This window comes from Corvus hawaiiensis, chromosome 25 (assembly GCF_020740725.1).
Source record: "Corvus hawaiiensis isolate bCorHaw1 chromosome 25, bCorHaw1.pri.cur, whole genome shotgun sequence".
NCBI lineage: Eukaryota > Metazoa > Chordata > Aves > Passeriformes > Corvidae > Corvus > Corvus hawaiiensis.
The window spans coordinates 4,848,761-4,868,904 of NC_063237.1; the positions used below are offsets into that span (position 1 = coordinate 4,848,761).

The window sequence follows — 20,144 nt, forward strand, 5'->3', positions numbered from 1 at the left end:
CCCAGGCAATGAGTGAAAGAACGTGAGGGAACAGCCTCAGGCTGTACCAGGGGAGGGCTGGACAGCAGGAGGAGTTTCTCCATGATAAGGGTGGTCAGACACGGGAAGGGGCTGCCCAGGGAGGTTTGGAGCCCCCATCCCTGGAGGTGTGCAGGGAACACGTGGATGTGGCGTTTCTGTGACTCCGAGCTGAGCCATGGCCCCATCCCGGAAACTGGTCCAGCACACAGAACCAAACCATTCTCCCAGAGCTTTCCATCCAAGATTCCTTGTGGCACCACAAAACTGCCCCAAATGCTCCTCTTGTCACCTACTCCCCTCTTCTTTCCTCGATAACTCCACCTCAAGCGGCCCAGGCAGGAAAAGCCCAGTCCTAAAGCTCCAGTAACTCCCTCCCCATTACCTGAAAACCGTAACTAGCTGCACAGAGCCAGCCTAATGCCTCTCTTGGAGCAAGAGCTGTGCCATCAAGTGTGGATACACCCAAAACTGGCCAGCTCCCACATGCCAATCCCCTGTGCAAACATGCACTAATATGGAACTCCGAACGAGCATCTGATGACACATTAGGCAAGGGAAATTAAAATGTTGTCTGCCTGTTCCTGAAAATAATTATACACAGCAAGACACTTGCCATCTTTCAGATAACAGCATCGAATTCAGCTGAACTGCAACAGCAGCTTCCAAACTAAGGGGGCAGATAGGGCCCTGTGATTGCATAAACAGCAGAAAGTTAGTTCATTGAAGGCAAGAGGCGGCAGTCCTCTTTCTTCCAGCCCCCAAGAGCTCTGTTTTAATCTGAGAGGTCTGAGAAATCCACTCTGATTCAAATAAGAAACATCCCCTCCTCATTCAGCTCTACCTGCAAAGCCACATCTCTTCAGCATCCCATCCTCCCACTTACACATTTCAGCCACTGACGGAGGACTTGGTGCAGGACAGACAGCTTGAATCCCAAAGCAAAGCAAACAAAAGTCATCTCAGGCCAATCTAACCCTGCCTGAACCCTGAGCAGTCAACAGATGCAGCAGCAATCAAGTGTTTCATTGAAAAGCAGAAAACAAGAAAAAAAAAAAAGGAAGCCAGGGAAAGACAGGAAAAGATGCTTAGGATGAATTACACCCCATTTTATTATCTGATGCATTTGAACTTTTGAGCCGCATAAAAAGCCCTACCACCACTGATAAGTATTTTAATGAAGCATTTCAGTGACAAACTTAATCCTATAGAGGTTCTTATCAGCAGCCAGAACTGCAGGCTCTGCTCCTGCAGCAACAGGCAGAGTTTGTGGACAACACAAAGTGAGCTCACTGTTGTATCTTTTGGGCTGGTTCAGAGCTCTTTATTATCTCTGAAACACAAACGTCCTATTTTCCAGGTCCAGAAGTTGTGTAAAACTTTTCTGCTTATTATACCTAGGCTGGTGATTAATTATTTAGGAAGGAACTTTAAAGATTTTGTAAATAAAGCAGCACTGAAATCACTGGAATTTTTTCAGTGCTTTGACGTTACCGGTGAATTTCAAGTTCCTGTGGGGTGGGAGCCAAAATCCCCTTGCTCCCAATCCATAGCTGTGCTCACAGCTGGATGGTACAAAGGGTCAGGATCCAGCTGGCTCTGGAGAATTCTCCTCCCTGGGAAGAGACCCCAGCCCAGGGCTGTGTCCCCCATCCCATGCAGCCGTGCCAGGAGCAGTTCTGGGAAGCGCCGGAGCCCCTTGGCCACCTGCCAGCATCCCGAGTTTCCTTCTTTTCCCAAGAAGCTGGGAAGGAGGCAGGGACAGGGTGGGAGCAGGGGAGGAGGCAGCAGGGCACCCCAGCAAAGCCTCTGCGTGCTGCACATCCACCACTCCACACCCTCTCCTGCCTTGCCTTTGCTCCACAGGTACTCCCTAAAATCAACGGAGTAAGAAAGGGACGGGCTTTGTCCAGCCAGGCTGAAGGTGAAGCTCTCCAGCCCCTCCAAAAAAACCTCCCCTCCTGGATCTGCAATCATTCCTGGGCACCGAGTTCTGAAATCACAGAAATCTGAGGTGGAAGAGTCAGCTGGGCTGAGGCTACAACACCGACCCTTGCTGGGAGCATGCAGTACCACATTCTGCCTCTCCTCCCAGCTCCCTGCCTGAACACCACCTGGAGAACATTCCTCATTTCCCAAACGCTGTGTCACTACAGCAGGAAGCGGAGCAAAAGTGGATAAAATCCCATCAAAGATCACAGAGGAGCTCTCGTGAGTTTATCTGTGTTTCAGGGCAACTGATCTTCACTTGCAAATATTCTTACATTTGAAAGCAGCCCTGAAAATCCCCTCCCCATGTTACGGCACCCAGCACAACATAATTCAAATTAAAATATATTTCACCTCCTACTGTAAACAGCAGCAAGAAGGCAGAGCAGGGTGTGGTGAACAGCTGGAGCCTTAATTCCAAATGGAGCTGGCAAGTTTAGGCTCCACGATAAAAACCCTGTAGACATTTTGTCTGATAACTGATGAACATCAGCACATTTTCAAACGAGTTGTTCCACTCTCCCAAATACCAGCACCAATTAAAAGCCAAGTCAGATTTTGTTTTTAAAATGCTGGGTCCGAATAATTTAAAAGTCATTTAAATGCATCAAATTACTAAAAGCGTGTCTTCTTAGTCATGCTGCACTAGGAAAATCTAAGTGAGGAAAATACACCTACCAATAGTTACACCGCAGATTAAACATTACATTTCAGGTTAGCTCACACATAAGCACCACCAGAGCCTAATAACCACCTCGAAGCCAGGAAGAAAAAGGTAATTTAAAGACTTAATGTGTCAAAAAACATGAGAGCAGGAAGGATTCCCGGCTTCCAGCAGTACAAAGCATTCCATTCTAGCCCGGGAGGTTGAAAATATAGCTGACCATAAATAGCACAGCATCCAGATAACCATGTGGGGGGTTTTTTCCTCCCTTACTAAAATATTACCAGAATTCAAGTATCTGTTATCTCAAAAGCTGATCAAAGAGAAAAATATTTAGATTCAGACAAGGGCCTCAACCTTGGAAATATTTATTCATGTGCCTAACTTTAGTTCCAGGACTGCTCACATGCCTGAAATGAAGCTTGTGTGTGTTTGCACCGTGCAAGGAGAAATTACTCCAACTTGTGCCCAGATGAGTAAGAAATGTTGTGAAACCCATGCAGGAGAGAACAGCCAAAAACTGCTTGCTTGACAGAACTCATCTTTAATTAGGAGATGAACAGTTGCAATAGAAGCTGCTTCAGTGCTTTATTAGTTTCATTTAAAGAAGATGTTGCTTGTTGCAGAAAAACCCTCGGAATGAATTCTAATTCTGAAAGAAAAGCAGCAAGCACAGCTGATCATGCCAAATTCAGCAGAGAGGAGAAATACTCCAGGGTAGATAATTTTCATTGTCTTTTTCATACATTTAGAAAGAGAAGAGGGAAACCAGAGGTTAACTCCAAGTCCCCCCAATAAAAACCCTAAACTATGGCTTTTTAAAATCTCATCCTAATTCAGGAGGTTTCCACCAAGCCACGAGTCAATGAGAAGCCTCTGGCCAGCACCAGCTCCACAGATTTTGGTGAAAAGTGAATTTAGCTCACTTGGAATTCCAGAAAGGTTTGGGTTGGAAGGACCTTTGAGCTCATCCTGCCATGGGCAGGGACACCTTCCACTATCCCAGGTTGCTCCAAACCCCATCCAACCTGGCCTTGGACGCTCCCAGGGATGGGTGTTCAAGATTTCGGAAAGGCTGAGCTGGATTGTGCTCTCCTCTCGTTCATACATCCCCAAACAGATCCTGAAAAAACCAAAGTCTGTTCCTGGGTGACAGGTAAAAATCACTGAACAGTTCCAGGACTATTCCTAGTGCATCCAGCTCCTTTAATACCTATTAAACTTCATTTTCAACACCCTGATTGGACCTCACCGACAGCACTCAGAGAAATGCTTCATTTTCTATCTAAATCTAGGAGGTTTAAAGTGCCCTGAAAGCACAGTAAGCATTGTCATAAATGCTATTCTGCAGATAATTCCCAGAATTTCACCTTGGAAGAGACAGAATGAAAGAAAAACACGGCAGGGAGTTTGTTTTCCAGGGTTGCAGAGGCACAGATCCACCAGAGCAGGTTCTTAAAAGCCCTGACAAAGGCATTAGGGGAGAGTGCTGACACGAAGTGGCACCCGCACGACCTTTCCACGGAGCTAAAGGCAGTTTTGTGTCCCAAGGAAAAGGGCACAGGGCAGTGGGAGAGCCAAAGGAGCTGAGGAGATAACAACTGACAGGCAGATCCAGGGAAAACACGGATGCAGCAAGCGGGCAACTTTTGGCAAGCAGGAGAAAACGCAGCCACCAACTGCAGCTGGAAGCACACCAAGCAGTCTGGGACAGCCCTGATCCAACACATCCAGTCCATTCACCTCGGCATTAACCCACGGAAAGAGCAGCTTTCTGCTGGGTCATCTTTTCCATGGATCAAAGTACAGAAGCTCAGGAAACCACCGCGGTTTTTTCCTAAATAAAAAACCCCCAAAACCACTGCATACCGATGTCAACAGATTGGACCCACGGAGCAGGGGAACGGGGATCCAAATGGGGAGGACTCCTGGGAACTGTCAGAGCCTATGGATGGATCTCAGGGACTTGTGCAAGGAGGCAGAAGGGAGGGAGGCACTGCAAGCTCCATGTTATTTTTGTGGGAGTCCGAGGCAGGCAGCACAGCTGACGCAGTGACTCATGGAGGAATCCTTCCTGGCATTATTAACCTTGCCCTGCTGACAGCTCCGTGAACAGGCATCACTGCCTTTGGAGAAGGAACACGGGAAATTTAGGGAAGTGACCAGAGAGCCCACAGAGCCAGTATGTTCTGTGTCAAACCCCCCTGAACATCCCCAGCAGCCTCAGTGTTGCATTTGCCTTAATAAAGCATCAGGAAATGCCTCCCATTCAATATTTTATCATTTTTCAAGCCACTCATGTCTCTATCCATAACCAGAATATGCCATTCAATTTTCCTTTCAGGAGAGAAAGTGCAGAGTAGCCAACAGAGCCCATCAGCATATTTCCTGATGGATCAGGATATGGATCGATGCAAGGGACTGGTGCTATGGCAACCAACGTGCTGAGCAAAACACTTAAAACTAGGTTAAGATGAATTTGATAAAAATCAAAGTCTGGAAGGCTGGCAAGTTCCATCTGTAAGATGGGGAGGGTCAGGGCTCCAAGAGGAAGGTATTTCTACAGAAAAAGAGAATTCCACTTGTGCCTTGCCTTCACAGGATGCTTCCTCATTGAGCTTTAAAAAATTAAATACCTATATACAGATTTCTTTCTCATTCTTGTGGTTGGCTCTGGGTGAGGGGCTTCATCAAGAGGGGTGAAGAGAAGGTGGTGGCATGAGAAGGGAGCAAGAAAAGAGGAAAAAAAAAAAACCCAGCTTAAATTATGAAAGAAAAGCAGAATGCAAAGATAAATCTGCTCCATAAAACAAACAGCAAGAATTTGGAGATTTGCCTCCACACATGGAATTTCCTGATGATACAGGAATGTATCATCATAGTATGTCCTGTAAAAATGACAAGCAGGGTACTCTGAGTTTACTACAGCCAGCTGTAGCTCTTTCCTCAGCGTCCTTCCCCGTAAAACCCTGAGATGGGAAGGGTTTCAGTCTCTCCATGAACTGCACCATTCGGAAAAAGGAGAAGAAAAGCATCTCCAGAGACGTTTCATCCACAGTTCAGTCATTCAGCCCCAGCCCAAGCAAGTGCCTCAGCTATTTTCCATGACACAAGCACTTGGATTTTTCCAAGAGCTGATGTCAGGGCTTTTCATGGAGAAAGAGCTGCATTTACTGGGCAGGCAAGGAAGGAGGGCTTCCCCAGCAGCTATTCTCAATGTGGCCTTTGTGCTGCTCTGCTGCTCAGGCCAGGACCCTGCAAGAACTTTTAGTCCCCGCAGAAACTCTCCAAAGGGGAGGGGACAGAGACATTTTCAGCAGCCAGTGCTGTTCTTCCACTCCTGACTGACTTCCAAGGCTCAGCTTCCAAGCAGCAGCTTTCCCTCTCCAGGCCCTGAAGTTGTCACACAAGGCCATTTATTGTTTAATAGCCCTAAAACAGGGTGGAAGCAGCCAAACAAATGAAAACTGGGGAGGGGGCTCTGGAGGGAACATAAATAAACCAGGTTGCTCATGTTTCCTTAATGCTGCCTTTAGATTCAGCCTAAAAGCAAGATTTGAGTAACAGGGATGAGGTTTGGCCACTGAATGTAGCTCAGAGAAAGCACAAACCCCGCTCAGAAATTGGTGGGGAACAGAGGTTGCCAAATCCCAGGCGATTTCCTACTGGTTTCCCAACGTGACTGGTTACAAATTACTGAATCTCTCCATTTTCACCTCTGGGAAAGAAAAATTGACAGCTTTGAAATGGAAAAAAAATTAAACACCACAAATGCTGAAAGAGGCCAAGTGCTTTTCTAAAAAGAGTTCCAGAAAATGTTATCATCACAAAAATTTACACAGAACGAGCGCCCAGCAGACAAGAAACATTCACGATTTGTTCCTCTGCAACCTTTTACTGCATGACCCATTTAACACAAGTGGCCAGGTACAGGAGAAAGGTCACGCTTGTGACTTCAAAAGTTATGAGTTTTCCCACTCATTTATTTATTTTGAAGTAGGCCATAGACAAATATTCCCAGGCCTTGAGAGCTCAAGCTTCCCTGAAGCAAGAAAAAGCTGAAATATGCAGTTTGGCCATACTAGAAGAGCCCCAGAATACCCCATTTTTTCCGTATTTTCACATCATCTTTGCATCCTGAGCTCCAGCTGTTTGGAAGAAGGGAAGGAAGAGGGGCAGAGCACGTTTGTTGTGATTCATTCCACCAGCTTTCACTTCTGAAAAGTCCTTTTAAACCCCTTTGCCCACAGCCTGAAAGAATCAAATCAAGCACCAGGGTTTCTTGCGCAGACAGGGCGTGGAGTCCAAATTAACCTGCCCTCCCTAAACTGCAGCTAATTACGGGGAAATGAAATGTTTGCTTTGCTTGCCAATAATTGCAATGCGGAGCTGGCTCGGTGGCAGCAGCACCGCTCCTCCTCCACAGCGTCTGCAACAGCTTTCCAGTGAAATGCCCCCAAAAAAAAAAATCAAAGGAACAAGACAATTTTCTTTTCCTAAGCAGACCAGAGAGACCCACAGCTGTGGAGTGCCGCGGGATTTGCTTTCACCTGGCACACACACCCCCAGCACTGGCATCACTCGTGCTGCCCCAGCGCGGGGAGCAGTTGGTGCATTTCATTAGGCACCAAGCCTAGTTCCTTATTAATGCCATACCCAGCTTGTGGTTGTTATGAACCAGCAACGAGCCTGGTGTGGAAACAGTCCTTAAAAACAGCAAAAGACAGCAATTAGAAAGGGAGGAGAGGAAAAAAAAAAAAAAACACCAACCCCAACACACAGTGCACGTAATACAACTGGAAATGTAGCTTTCAACGCAGTGTAACGCTGCCTCCAATTAGGCAGCTTTAAGTTTTGCAAATATATGTACAAGGTTCAGAGGCACAGAGGAGTATTTGGCCCAGAGTTCACATTTCTGGGGAGTGAGTACACTTGCCTGGCACAGGAACACCACACCTCCACGGCCTGGGACTACTGAGAGCGTACTAAAGAACCTGCAATAAGACATTTATTATTCCTCCCGTGTGTCTTTCTAAAAAGATGTTTTAAAGAAAAGACAAGGCTGAGTTGTTGCTGTGCTCCTCAGCATTATGAGCTTTGCCCGGTTTAATGTGTCACTGGCTGGGAGAATTGGGATTGTTCAGCCTGGAGAAGAAAAGGCTTTGGGGTGACCTCATTGTGGCCTTCCAGGACCTGCAGGGAAGATGGAGAGAGACTTTCTACAAGGGCTTTGAGTGACAGGACAAGGGGGAATGGCTTCAAACTGACAGAGAGTGGGGTTAGATGGGATATTGGGAAGGAACTGTTCCCTGTGAGGGTGGGGAGGCCCTGGCACAGGTTGCCCAGAGCAGCTGTGGCTGCCCCTGGATCCCTGGAAGTGTCCAAGGCCAGGATGGACAGGGCTTGGACCAGCCTGGGATAGTGGGAGGTGTCCCTGCCCACGGAGCTGGATGATCTTTAACGTCCCTTCCAACCCAAACCATCCTGGGATCCTGTGATTTACCTGACACAGATGTCCCTACAACCTGACAACATCAGCAGAAGCACAGGAGCTCAGCAGCACCTTCCCCCATGGATTTACACATTCCAAAGGTATTATCAGTTTGTCTGACCTACTGTACAACTCAGAAGTTTCATTAAGTTACTTCTATGACAAACGAGGTCAGCAGGCACCTTGTCTTAATTTAAATTTTCCTTCAGCACTCGTTGGGTTGTTTTAAAGGTTCATGTGCGTTTACTGCTCGGAAATGTAAGCCAAGACTCGCCTGCTCACCAGAACCAGCCGTTTATGAGTTCAAAGCTAAGCAAACACTCAACCCAAAAGCATTTCCAGCCCTGCCTTCCCTTCTCCCACTGAGTGATGAACCTTTGGCCAAATTACACCCATTCTGCATGGGATGTGCAGACAACATCCACCACTCTGACCTCTGCAAAGCTTCTAAATATTTCCCAGCTGCCATAAACTAATTTACAGCTAATATGTCTTAAACCACCCAAAGGCAAAGTGCTCCCAGGGGCTTAATTTACACCAAGGGAAAAATTGGATCCACAATTTTACAAAGGAAAGCTGCAGCACGGAGAGAATCAAGAAATCATTACCACAGTGTTGCTTAACCTGTACTGTGTATTTTTAGCTCTTAGTCCTTCCCAGCTAATTCTGGTGAAGTTTTACTCCTGTAGATACAAACACCAAGGGCACCCAAACTATTTGAGCCTAAACTCAAAGTATGCAACTGAAGGAGCATTTCACCTTGCTGGCTTCCACACCTCCCAGGAGGGTTTCTGTCCCAGCATTCGCTCAGATTTTAGAAGCATCCATGGAAAGTTTCTCCACCATGCATTGCAGTTTGTCAGGATTTCCAAAAAAAGAAAATGTGATGTCAGCTGAGCTATAAAGAGATTAGCAGCGCTATATACTGGAGTTGAAGCTCTCTCAGTTGTTTAAATGGCCCAAGAAAAAGAAAGAGGCTTTTGGGATATGCAAACCTGTTACTTCTGCCCTGAAATGCAGCTCTGGCCCATAAAACACCAGAGAAAAGATGCACATAGCACACATTGCATGAGGAGGGAAAAATGTACACAGGCATCCGTGGCATGCTTTGCTCCTTCCCATTTCATCTCCCCTCCATCTAAAGTACAGCATAAATCCAGAAAGACCGACTGGAGCAGAACACAGGATTAGGATTTCTCAGCAACATCAAGCCCTGTTTCTTTGACTGTAAAATGGAAGATAAAAAACCAGGAGTGAAGCTCCTTGTAAAATGGCTCAAGATCCTAAGAACAGCCTATGAGTCAAACACAGAGCTATTAATAGGCCTCTGAACGTGTTTGTATCAGTATTTGCCTCTTGGGTCTCATAAAATAAATAAAAATACAAGCAAAAGGAAAAAAAAAGAAACCAAAACCAAACCCAAACAAATATTTACTCAGGAAAGCTACCAGCTGCTAAGAGGTGACTGCAGCAAATTCCCCAAGATATGTGGAAGGGGTATGGAGATAACCAAGAAACAGCAATGCCAGATTGGAGTTGTTTCCCCACTGGGTTCAGTGACAGCAGCTCTTGGTGCCTCCCCCTCAGCCAGGCAGGATGCTGAGAACTGCCAGCCCTCACTGCCTGTATTTGTATTTATATTAAAAAGAAACAAATCCCCCCAGCATCTCACAGCCTTTCCACATCAAAACCTCATGTATTAGTACAAAACACTGCATTTTCTCTCACAGCTCATCTGATGGCTGTCACTGTATCAACACTGCCTCAAATCTGTCCACACCACCACTGCGACTGATACAATTAAGTTTAATTTTCAGAACACTTTTAGAACACGCAATAAAATAAAATTAGGAAAAAAAATGTAATATCAGTGAAAAGTGTATTCAGAAAAGAAAAACCCCACCCAAAACACTCAGAGATGACTGCTTGAGCAGCAACAGCTAATTTAACATCAACGTGCATAAAATATCAGCTTATCAAAAATCACATTCCCTATGGCTGGTGAGAAGGGTCTGGTATGGAATTACTGGGAAATGGAAAGAAGGGAGAGCTGCCAGCATCTACATCTAAAGCATCTTTCCAGCCTGTCAAAACCTTTGTTCTTGAGCTCAGACACCAAGACACAGATTTTCACAGCAAACATATTAAACTGGCCATTTTCACAGTGAAAATACAAAGGAGCAACTCAGGTTCACAAAACAGCTATTAAAAAAGGAAAGGGAGAAAAAAAAAAAAAAGGAGATAAACCTCCCCTCCCACCCTTTTTTTCCAGTAGATATTAAAGGAAAAATCCTTTCTCTCTGCTCTGCATTCAAGGAAGGTATTCCTGTCTCAGGGAATAGGAACAAAGGCTCTGTGTTACCTGTTTCACACGCCAAAGTCAGCTGAGCAGGGAGATCCCAAAGGCCCATTCCCAGGGGGAGTGCTCTGATCCCAAATCCTCCCCAAGGAGCCTGAGCTGTCCTCTTTGGAAGCTTCCCGGGGTTTTCACGCTTCTCCTTGGATATCCTTGGCAGGCATCTGCCTGATTGTTCACTGACCACTCAAGGGGAGGGAAGAAACTCCACCTCTTCTCTCCCACCTCCTCCCAAGCAGCATCAGCCGGGGCTTGCTCATGGACTCAGGGAGAGCAGCATCCATGGCCAGCCCACAGCAACAGGGGAAGCAGGAGAGAGAGCTGGGATTTTAAAATTCAGCATTTCCGGCTGTCCTGGGGGAGGGCAGAAAAATATATATCTCTATATATGTTTATGTATGCGTGACGGATGGAGGTGCATGTTCTGTGTGCATCTATATGCGTGCATATAAACATACATATATATATATATATATATATAAAAAAATATAGATTTGTGTGCATTCCCGCCAGTAAATCCCAACACTGATCCAAGGAGCTGCATCACGAGGCACAGGAACAAAGGCTTGGCAGAGGGCACTGAGATTTTCCCCTCAATCCACTTCCAGCCTTTCAGGGGTCATGCTGTGCCACGCTGGGCACGTACTGGGTTTCCAGGCGTTTTGCAACGTGTGGCACCTGGAAAAGCAGCGCCCACACCAGGAAAACACAGCCTCTGGATTGTTTCAGGAGTGGGGAGGCAGGCAGCGGGCTGAGAACGAAGCACTGCCCCTCTCTGCCATCCACACAGGGAAACTCAGAGGTCAAAACAGGGGGGCTGTGAGGTTTTTGAGCTTCCCCGAGTGGTCAAGCCCTGGGGAAGGATTGGAGGGTGAAGGGGCTGTTTTCTTTTTCTGCCCCAATAACCTAATGAAGTTTGGGAGCAGTGCTGGCGGGATAGAAATTTCTTCACGCTACACTGTCTGTTTGTGTTTGATTAATGTAAATCTTCCCAGGGCTCCAAGCACGCCCCGGGCTGCGGGTCTCCATTAACAAGCGGCCAAATTGCCACATACAGACAGGGCAGGGAAAAACCAAGATCTCTATTTTAGTCCTTGCCATAACCCCAGAGAACTCCACCAAACTCATTTTTGGTGATTTGATTTGAATTACCCTACTCCTCATTAAATTCCACTATTTTTTTTCTCCTCCCAAATCACGAGGCCTATTACAAAATGAAACTGCAGCAAACCACTTTAATATATTAACAGGGTTATATTCTTTTTGCATTTCCTCAGTTCTCGTGACTGAATTTTTTAGCCTGCCCAGTCCAATGCATGCTGGTACCAAACATCATCTCCAAGCCATAACTGCAGCAAGGCTGCAATTACCCAGAGGACAGGAAGCCAAAGAAATCAACTCCTACCCCTCCATCTCCCTGCTCCATGCAATAATTTCCCAGCCAAAACTTGTATTTTCCATGCTTCTCCCTTTTCCAGTGGCATGCATTATCATTTTCGAAATAGCAGAGAGCTCCGTCTCATTGGTTCCTATTTTGAAACGTTTGCCCAGCTCCTCAATTTTCTAGGAATTTCACAAAGCAGAAAATGTCAGCTCTCCAGAAGAAAATGGTAACCAGAGGGAAGGAAAAAGCCAGGCCAGGATCAGCTCAGATCCTCACAGGAGCACCCCTTCCTGTCACAGTCCTTGGGAAGCACAAGGGAAAAAATGATCAATATTGGGGTTTTTAACCAGTGTGGAATCAGAGTTAAGGACGCCAGGGAAAAGGGGCTGCAAATCCCAGAGCAGGGCTTCATATCCAGTTTATTCATGCCTGAGTAAGAATCACATGCACCAAACAGCCTCTGCTGAGGGTGTCAAAACAGAGATATTTTTAAACCTGGGTTACATTCTAAAATCAATGATTTCCAAATTTTTCTCCCTAATGCTCCTCATCATCAAGTGAAACACAGATGGGACAATCTCACAGACCAATAAACCTTAATTTACTGAACTATCTTTTGGTTAAAACATTGGTATTTCTTATTTCCCTCACTGTACAGAGCAAATTCACATTTCCCAGCTGCTTGCCACACTTCACCCTTACCACCAATTTAAGGTTGCAGGTTGCTTTACAATCATACAAATATGTACAACATTATAGAGTATTATATCTTACTTTTATGTATTTCTGTATTTTATAGATTTATGTCTTTTATATACATATTTGTGTCTCTTTATATATTTATATATATTAAATATCCTTGCAAAAAAACCCCTCAGATTCATCCATTTTAAATTTTCGTGCAAAATATTTAACTTGAAGTCATTAAAGTCAGTGAGAAGGAACCAGGAATACAAAAGGAATATGCTTCAAGGCTTTTAACTCAGAAGGGACATTTTCAATTCCCTGAAACATAAAAATTCTGTTATTGGCATCAGCACTTGGGAAAACAAATGCATTTGTACCATAAAACAAGCTTAAAAGGGTCAGAAATGGATATTGCAGCTTCTCTTCGTTATAAAGAAGTCAAACAGACTTTGAAGAATCCAAATGAAATTTCAGTCTATCAGGAAAAACATTTACTATTAAAAAAAAGGACTTCAGGGCACAGTCATGTAAGACTTAACTGTTGTCTGCAATTTTGTTTTGCTTATGGAAATAATTAACTTTAAAAAAAAATCACAGAATTAATTTTTTTTTCTATTTTATCTACAGTTTTTGGGAGAAAGCAACACAATACATCCCTTTCAACTGCAAACCAACACAGCTGCCAGGAAACAGTGTAAAAACAAGAAAGAAGCTTCCATTCCTGAATCTGTCTCGCTTCCTACTCTGATTTCCCAGATTTCCTTCCCCCAGTCCGCTCAGTCACAGGACATAATAAGAAAACAATTTGGAGGAGGAAAAAAAAATGACCATAAAAAGCAAGAAAGTCTGATGCAATCAGGTTTTTAGGAGAAATCAGAGATAGCCAAGAAATGGCGAGGACTGTAAATGGAATATCACTGCTTTAAATCCACGGGGATTTCTACAGTCCTGGACAACAGCAGGAAAGGAGGATAAGGAAAGAAAAGTATGGAAAAAAATACATAATTTAAAAAGAAATCTCTCCTAAGAACATAGGAAAGATGGGATAGGAATAAGTAGCGAACAACTCACTTAGAGAGTTGTCTTTGCCTGTTTAGAATAAAATGCATGAAAATTAAGTTAAATAAGTGCTTCTTAAACATCACACAAGTCCCAAGCCTGAACATCCCAGGTTTCACTTTCCAGAACTTTGAAGTCTCTGTGCTCCATCCTTCTTTGCAAGGAACAGCAATTTTGGTCCCCCATATTCCGCACTGATTAAGGAATTCCTTCCTCCTTGCCCATCGGCAAAGCTCCTCTCCTTGTTCAATCCCAGCTCTCCGCCCGTCAGGCTGGCCTATGGTAAATATTTACACAGAATTTCCAGACCTTTAGCCCAAAAAGGAGCCAGGCCTGGGAAAAGCAGAGCTTCCCAGAGCTCCACAGAGCGGAAGCCAAGTGGTCCCCAAGGAACGGAGTCCACACCCCTGTGGAAAGAATCCACGGAGCAGCAGCAGCAGCAGGAGGAGCTCAGCATCCGATCCTGCCACTGCTGGGGGAGTCCTGCCAGGAAATCCTCAGCCTCCAACACACCAAACTCCCAGGATCCTGTTTGGGATGTGGGGAGGCCCTGGCACAGGCTGCCCCTGTGTCGCTGGAAGTGTCCAAGGACACGCTGGAGCAACCTGGGATAGGGGAAGGTGTCCCTGCCCATGGGACAAAATCGTCTTTAAGGTCCCCTCCAACCCAACCCAGTCTGGGATTCCATGGTGTGATATTTTCAGCTCAGCTGGAGAGGCCAAACCTCACTCAAATTTTTGGGAAGTTCAGGCAGCCATGGATGAAAAAAATCTGTTATTGACAAAGAATTCCATACAGACACTACCAGGATATGGGATAGGTGGACATGTGCATTTTAAAGCAGTAAATCCCTAACACTGTAACACAACAATGAATAAAAAGCTTGCCAACACATTTTATTAGCCCCAAAAATCATCCCTGAGAGAATGGCTGCCCAGCTTCCCCATCAGAGTACCCAAATACTCCACAGAGCTTTATATTATAAACACTGACCCTCATTCTCCCCCTTTCCTTTGGGCTCAGAATGTTCATTTCTCCTATTTTATATCAAGGAACAAAACCCATCCCACACATCCTAAATGAACAGGAACTAGCAAAAGACTGCGATGGGGGTTTTTTGAGAGAATGGGTAAATATAGAAGTACAGACAAGAAGAAATGTGAGAAATCTGACATATTTCAGCAGGAAATCAGAGTCCACTCATGACCTGCATGTTTTGACACATCTGAGAAACACCTGAGTGCTGTCAAGCACAAAAATCATGGGCTGCTCTGTCAGTACATCCTACAAAAAGTCATAAAGGTGTTAGAGGCACAGACCTGCGCTTGAATCGAATATGGGGGATTTTATGTTTTCTTTTCTCCATCAAAAAAGTGTCTGTGTGTTGTCTCAAAACCTTTTATTGGACTCAGCCACTCACAAGCAGCAAAGGACTAAGAAATCTTCTCTCTGGCTGCTCTGGGTCTGTTTTACGGAAAGCAGGAGACAACCTGATGAGCAAATGAGTAAATATTTCATTTGAGTATCCCAGCTATGCTGGGTTACATAAGAAGCAGTGGAAGTTAAAGACACAGCAGCTTCCTCTTAGGAATTTCTGCAAGTCAGAGGAGACAACTTAAGGACAGCTTACAGCAGATAAAGTAATCATCTTCCAAACCCCCTGCTTCACAGAGACAACCCTTCATTACTTCAGCTCCTTCCATTACTGGAACTTAGCTGGAAAAACAAAAAACTAAGGTACAGAAACAGGAAATTGTTTTTGCAGTAAAAAGGGAGATCAACAATTGAAGTGGAAATGCTGTCCAGATCAGCCATTCTACCTTACATCAGTAGCATAATTCCTTCTTTTAAAGAGAAGTGACAGAAGTCTGTGGCACCTTGCGACGTACAGAAAATATTACAGATATTAGCATATACAACTTGTTTGGGAAGGCACTGCACATGGCAGAATTCCTGCAAACTTTCAATTTTCAGAGCATTTTGCTATATGAGTTAAGCAAATACTTTTAGGATGCAGATGAGAATGCCCTAAGAAAAACCCTCAACTTTTCAAGTACAATCACGGACAGGGCTGCAGCAGTCACTGAGTGAAACTTGAGGACAGCATCTGCAGGATGCCAGGGAAAATTCAAATTAAAACTGGCAGAGAAGAAATAAAAGATTAAATCACATGCAGAAGTACTACCCACAAAAGCAATGATTTAGACAGGAGAGAAACTGATAAAGTGAGTGGGTGGGAAAATCAACTTTATTGCTGGAGATACAACTCAGTTTATTATTTAGGATGATTCACCACCCAAATCCTGTGCCCTGAACAAAACCCACCTCGTGGGTTGCAGGCAGCTGAGCAAAAAGCCCAGATCAGCACAAGTTAGGATTAGACTGGCAACCTACTTTAGAGTCAATCATTACAAGGCTGAACCACAGCTGTCTGCTTTTAATGCACGGCTGCATTAACCCTCAGCAAAGTGCTTTAAAAATCAGCTCTCAAAAAAAAAGAGAAAACACTGAATCATTAAAACTTTCAGCACAAAATTGTAACTCTGTGCATTTGCTGCTAATAGATATTACTGAAGTGATCTAAGCCAAGAAAAAAATTACAGAAAATTATCATTTTCTACTGTGTCACACAACAAGCAGCTGAATGGTTTCTACAGACAGTAATTAAAATAAGAAAGTTCTGGTACAAATATGGAAACTGATTAAAAGACAGCTGTAAAGTCTGCTAAATCTGTGATAAAAAAAATAAATCTGCAAAAGCAAAACATGAAAGATCCTTTATGAAAGGGAACCCTCTTTCAGTTTCATTGTCTGGGCTGACTTCTGGCATAGGAAAATGGGTTCTATGGGGCTGCATTTAAAAGGTCACAGAGTTTCCTTCCTTGATCTTTTACCATGAACAATTTTAGAAGGCATTAAACATTTCAGAACAGCCCATCTAAACAATTTTTTGCTTATCCTGTCATTGAATTAAGCTCAACCAATTCCAGTAAATCTGATAAACAAAAAAGCCCCCCCCAAGCAGCTCCAAAATATAATATTTATGCCAGCCACTAAATGCAAACTTGAGTCCACGCCAAAACAGCGTAAATTAGAGAAACGTAATTATTCTATAGCTGACAATTTGAGAAGAGAGCAGTGAGAGCTGGGAAACTCCATTTGCTAAGACAAAATCTATTTCATTCCCAGCAAACTGAACACAGTTGTTAAAACTGTGTCGTAATTCAGAGAGAGATAAAAAACACAAGACCGATTTCATGGATTTAGCACTCAGTACCTTGTTCTGGTTCACTCCAGAGCTGGGAATTGTCAGCAATAAATACTTCCAGGCCTATAAAACTCCATGAACTGCTCACTATTCATCGAGAACCAGCGAGGGAGGGGCAGAGCTTCATTTATTCTTTCCAAAGAATTTTGCAGGTCCTTTTTAATTCACCATAAACTTCATCCCACCCCAGTTTTACAGTACAAAACATAAACTGACTCAAGGACACCATCAACATCAAAATGTTGACCCCAGAAGCAAGTCAGGACTGGCTTTATCATTATTCTATCCCACACCTGCAGCCTTAGAGTTCCAAATTCAAAAAGCCAGGAAGAAAAACCCAAGTGAAAATGCAAGGTAGCAACACCTGTACTCACAGCCCCGACCTCTGAAAAGGCAGAATCCATTTTTTTAATGCACTAAAACACACTTTCATTTTCCCCCTGCTTCAGTGCAACAAGGAGGACACAAATTTAGAGTTCCCAGTGTTTCCAGATGTTGCTGATGAGCCAAACACCAGCTGATCTCCCCCAGAACTCACTTTATTTCTGACTCTGTCCTATTGACAATTCCTCCTCTGCCCTCCAGCCAGTGGATAACCACCAGCCTTTTCCAGGGTTCTCCATCTCCCCCTTCCCCTAAAGCCCAGCACTGAAGGCATACACAGGGAGGAAAGGAAGGTTTCAAACCTTGCCAGGAAGCTTTGCTGGTTTAACTCCAACCCTGCATCTGCCTCTGCTTTGAGACTGCAAAGCAGGAACGTTCACACAGCTCACTGCACCTCCTCGGTGGGGCCTGGCAGCTGATTCATCTGAATTTTTGAATATTTGCACGTAATATATTTGTACTGTGCTGCACACGAGGTGCTTCCTGCTTCTCTGGAGGGATAGCAGGGCTGAAACCAGACAAATTTTAACCCAGCGACTGCTTTCCAGGTAAAACTGATCATCAAATACACAACATGAAGTGCTATTATTTCTATTTAAGCAGAGCACGCACACAGTTTGCCCACAGAAACTTGAACATGCTGGCTGTTATCAGCTGGATCGGAGTCACCCATGCCTGAAAGAAACCACAACTCTCTCCCTGCTGTCCTGGCAAACTCCAAATGCCAAAACACAGCCCTTTCTTTCCAATTTCCTCTGTATGAACCCAATACATTCACCACCCATCAGCTGCCCACAGTCAAACATCTCCTAGGACTAACAAAATGTTGTGTTATCACCAGAAGCAACAGCTGAGCTTAAGGAGTTGAGATAATCCACGCTACCACATATGCAAGAAACCTGTAAATGTAAAAAGCAAGCACTGGTCACCAGCAGAATGTCAGTGCTGAGTGCATTAAAGCAAAGGGAAACGCAGTTTTCTCTCAGTTCAGTAAGACAACTCCTCCCAAGGTATTTTCTGCAGCAGGGAAACCACCAGGATGCCAGAGAAGTGCTTTAATCTAAAGCAAACATCTCCACGTGATGGAAAAGAGAGAGAGGGGGAGAGCCCAGGCAGCTCCTGATCCTGCAAGACAAAATTCATTTGCTACTGGGCAATTCTCCCTGCACGTTATCATGGAATCGGCTGCCACGAAGCTCAGCACAACTGAGAGAGTATTCCCTAAAATCCCACAGGGGACGAGCTTCCCATGGTGGGGTCCCAGATATTTGGGAGGGCTCCTTGTGTCCATACAGCTCATCCCTGTATTTTACATTTATTCTAATTTACTGCCACGCCAAAGTGATCCAAATACAACTCAGAGGAGAAGATGAAGAGATTTGACATTTAAATTTACAATTTAAATAAACAAGTCACAGTCCTTGTTTGAAGTGTCCAGGGTCCCTTTGTGCTCATCCCCACAACCAATTACAAACTACCTTTTTTATTTAACAAAAAGAAAAAAAGAACAACAAACCCCACCTCATTATTTGCATGTTCTTTGTTATTTTTTCCCCTCTTTGAAATGCTCTTCTGGGGCCAGCTTTTTGATCTAAAAGGCATGTAATTAAAAAAAAAAAAAAAAAAAAAGAAAGGAAAATCCTAAATCCCTACATATACTTTATAGGAACACTTATTTGGGGGGAATATACTCCCCAAAATTATATATATATATTCCCAGGGATTGTGCCTGGATTACCAGGGCCAGAACACAGCCAGATTCCCCAATAAAACAACAGAGAAACCAACTTATTTCAAGTGTAAACTTCAAGTTTCTTAAGACCTTTGCTGATCAAATCCCATCAGTATTCCAAGAATCAATTTAGAGATATGAAGGAGCCATTTTCTCTGTATATGGAGAGCGACAGATGGAACAAAATTTTCAGCACATTCTGAGTTGCTGTGATGTTCCTGTCATTGCAGCCAGCGAGGAGGCTCAGCAGAGCTGCCTCCCAGGAGCTGCAGGGCCAGGCTGATTAAAAAAACAGATATTAATTAAAAAAAAAAAAAAAGAAGGGAGTGGGAAGGGACAGGTTCTTTTCATCTGGCTGAATTCCAGGGAAAGGATTTAGAGTTTTGCAGGCAGCCCAAAACTCAAGCCTGCTGCAAAGCTGTTTCCTCTCCCTCTTCCAGCTAAGTTTAATCAGATATCTGCTTCTGCCTGACTTGGGAGAGGCAAGAGCCTCCTCCAGAATGCCAAGTGCCAGAGCAGCACCCAGGGACTGTCCCCTCCACCTGGAGCCCTGCTGACCTCCCAGCCAGGCAATCAGATCCACCCTGCCAGGAAAGAAGGGTTTTCCTGGCCTAAACCTGGGATTGTGCCTGGATTACCAGGGCCAGGCGCCCCAGCGACAGAGGGGAGGCCAAGGCATGGGGTGAGCAGGTGCAGACACCAAAAAACACTGCTGGAGTGTCACTGATGAGTGTGAAAGCTGATCATGAGCCTGCTAGAAGGGAAAGGGAGGGGAGGTCAGGGTTTGCTGTGCCATACATACAGCTGAAGTTGCACTGGTTAACATCCAAAGTAAACACCACTCCAGCATTTACAGCCAGCACCAACATTCCTACATCTTTCCACACTGGAAGAAACATGTGCTTGCCTTCCCCCCCCACCTTTTTTCCCTAAGTACTTCATTCTCACAACTTGAGCAGCCTGAGCATTTTACACCACTTCAAGTGTAAAACTTGGGGCTTTCAGTTGCACTCCAAGGGGCTGCTGTGCTTGGCAAACAGTATTTACCAATTCCAAGTATTATCAAACTCTTACACCTAGTCACCCAGCACTGAAGCATCCAAACCTGTGCT

General features: G+C 44.6%; 1 protein-coding gene across 2 annotated transcripts in view; it reads right to left on the reverse strand.

Moving 5' to 3' along the window:
* The window catches only part of ARHGEF12 (Rho guanine nucleotide exchange factor 12), a 69,897-nt gene that overhangs the window by 40,336 nt on the left and 9,417 nt on the right, over positions 1-20,144 (reverse strand). The gene's annotated exons all lie outside the window — the stretch shown is intronic.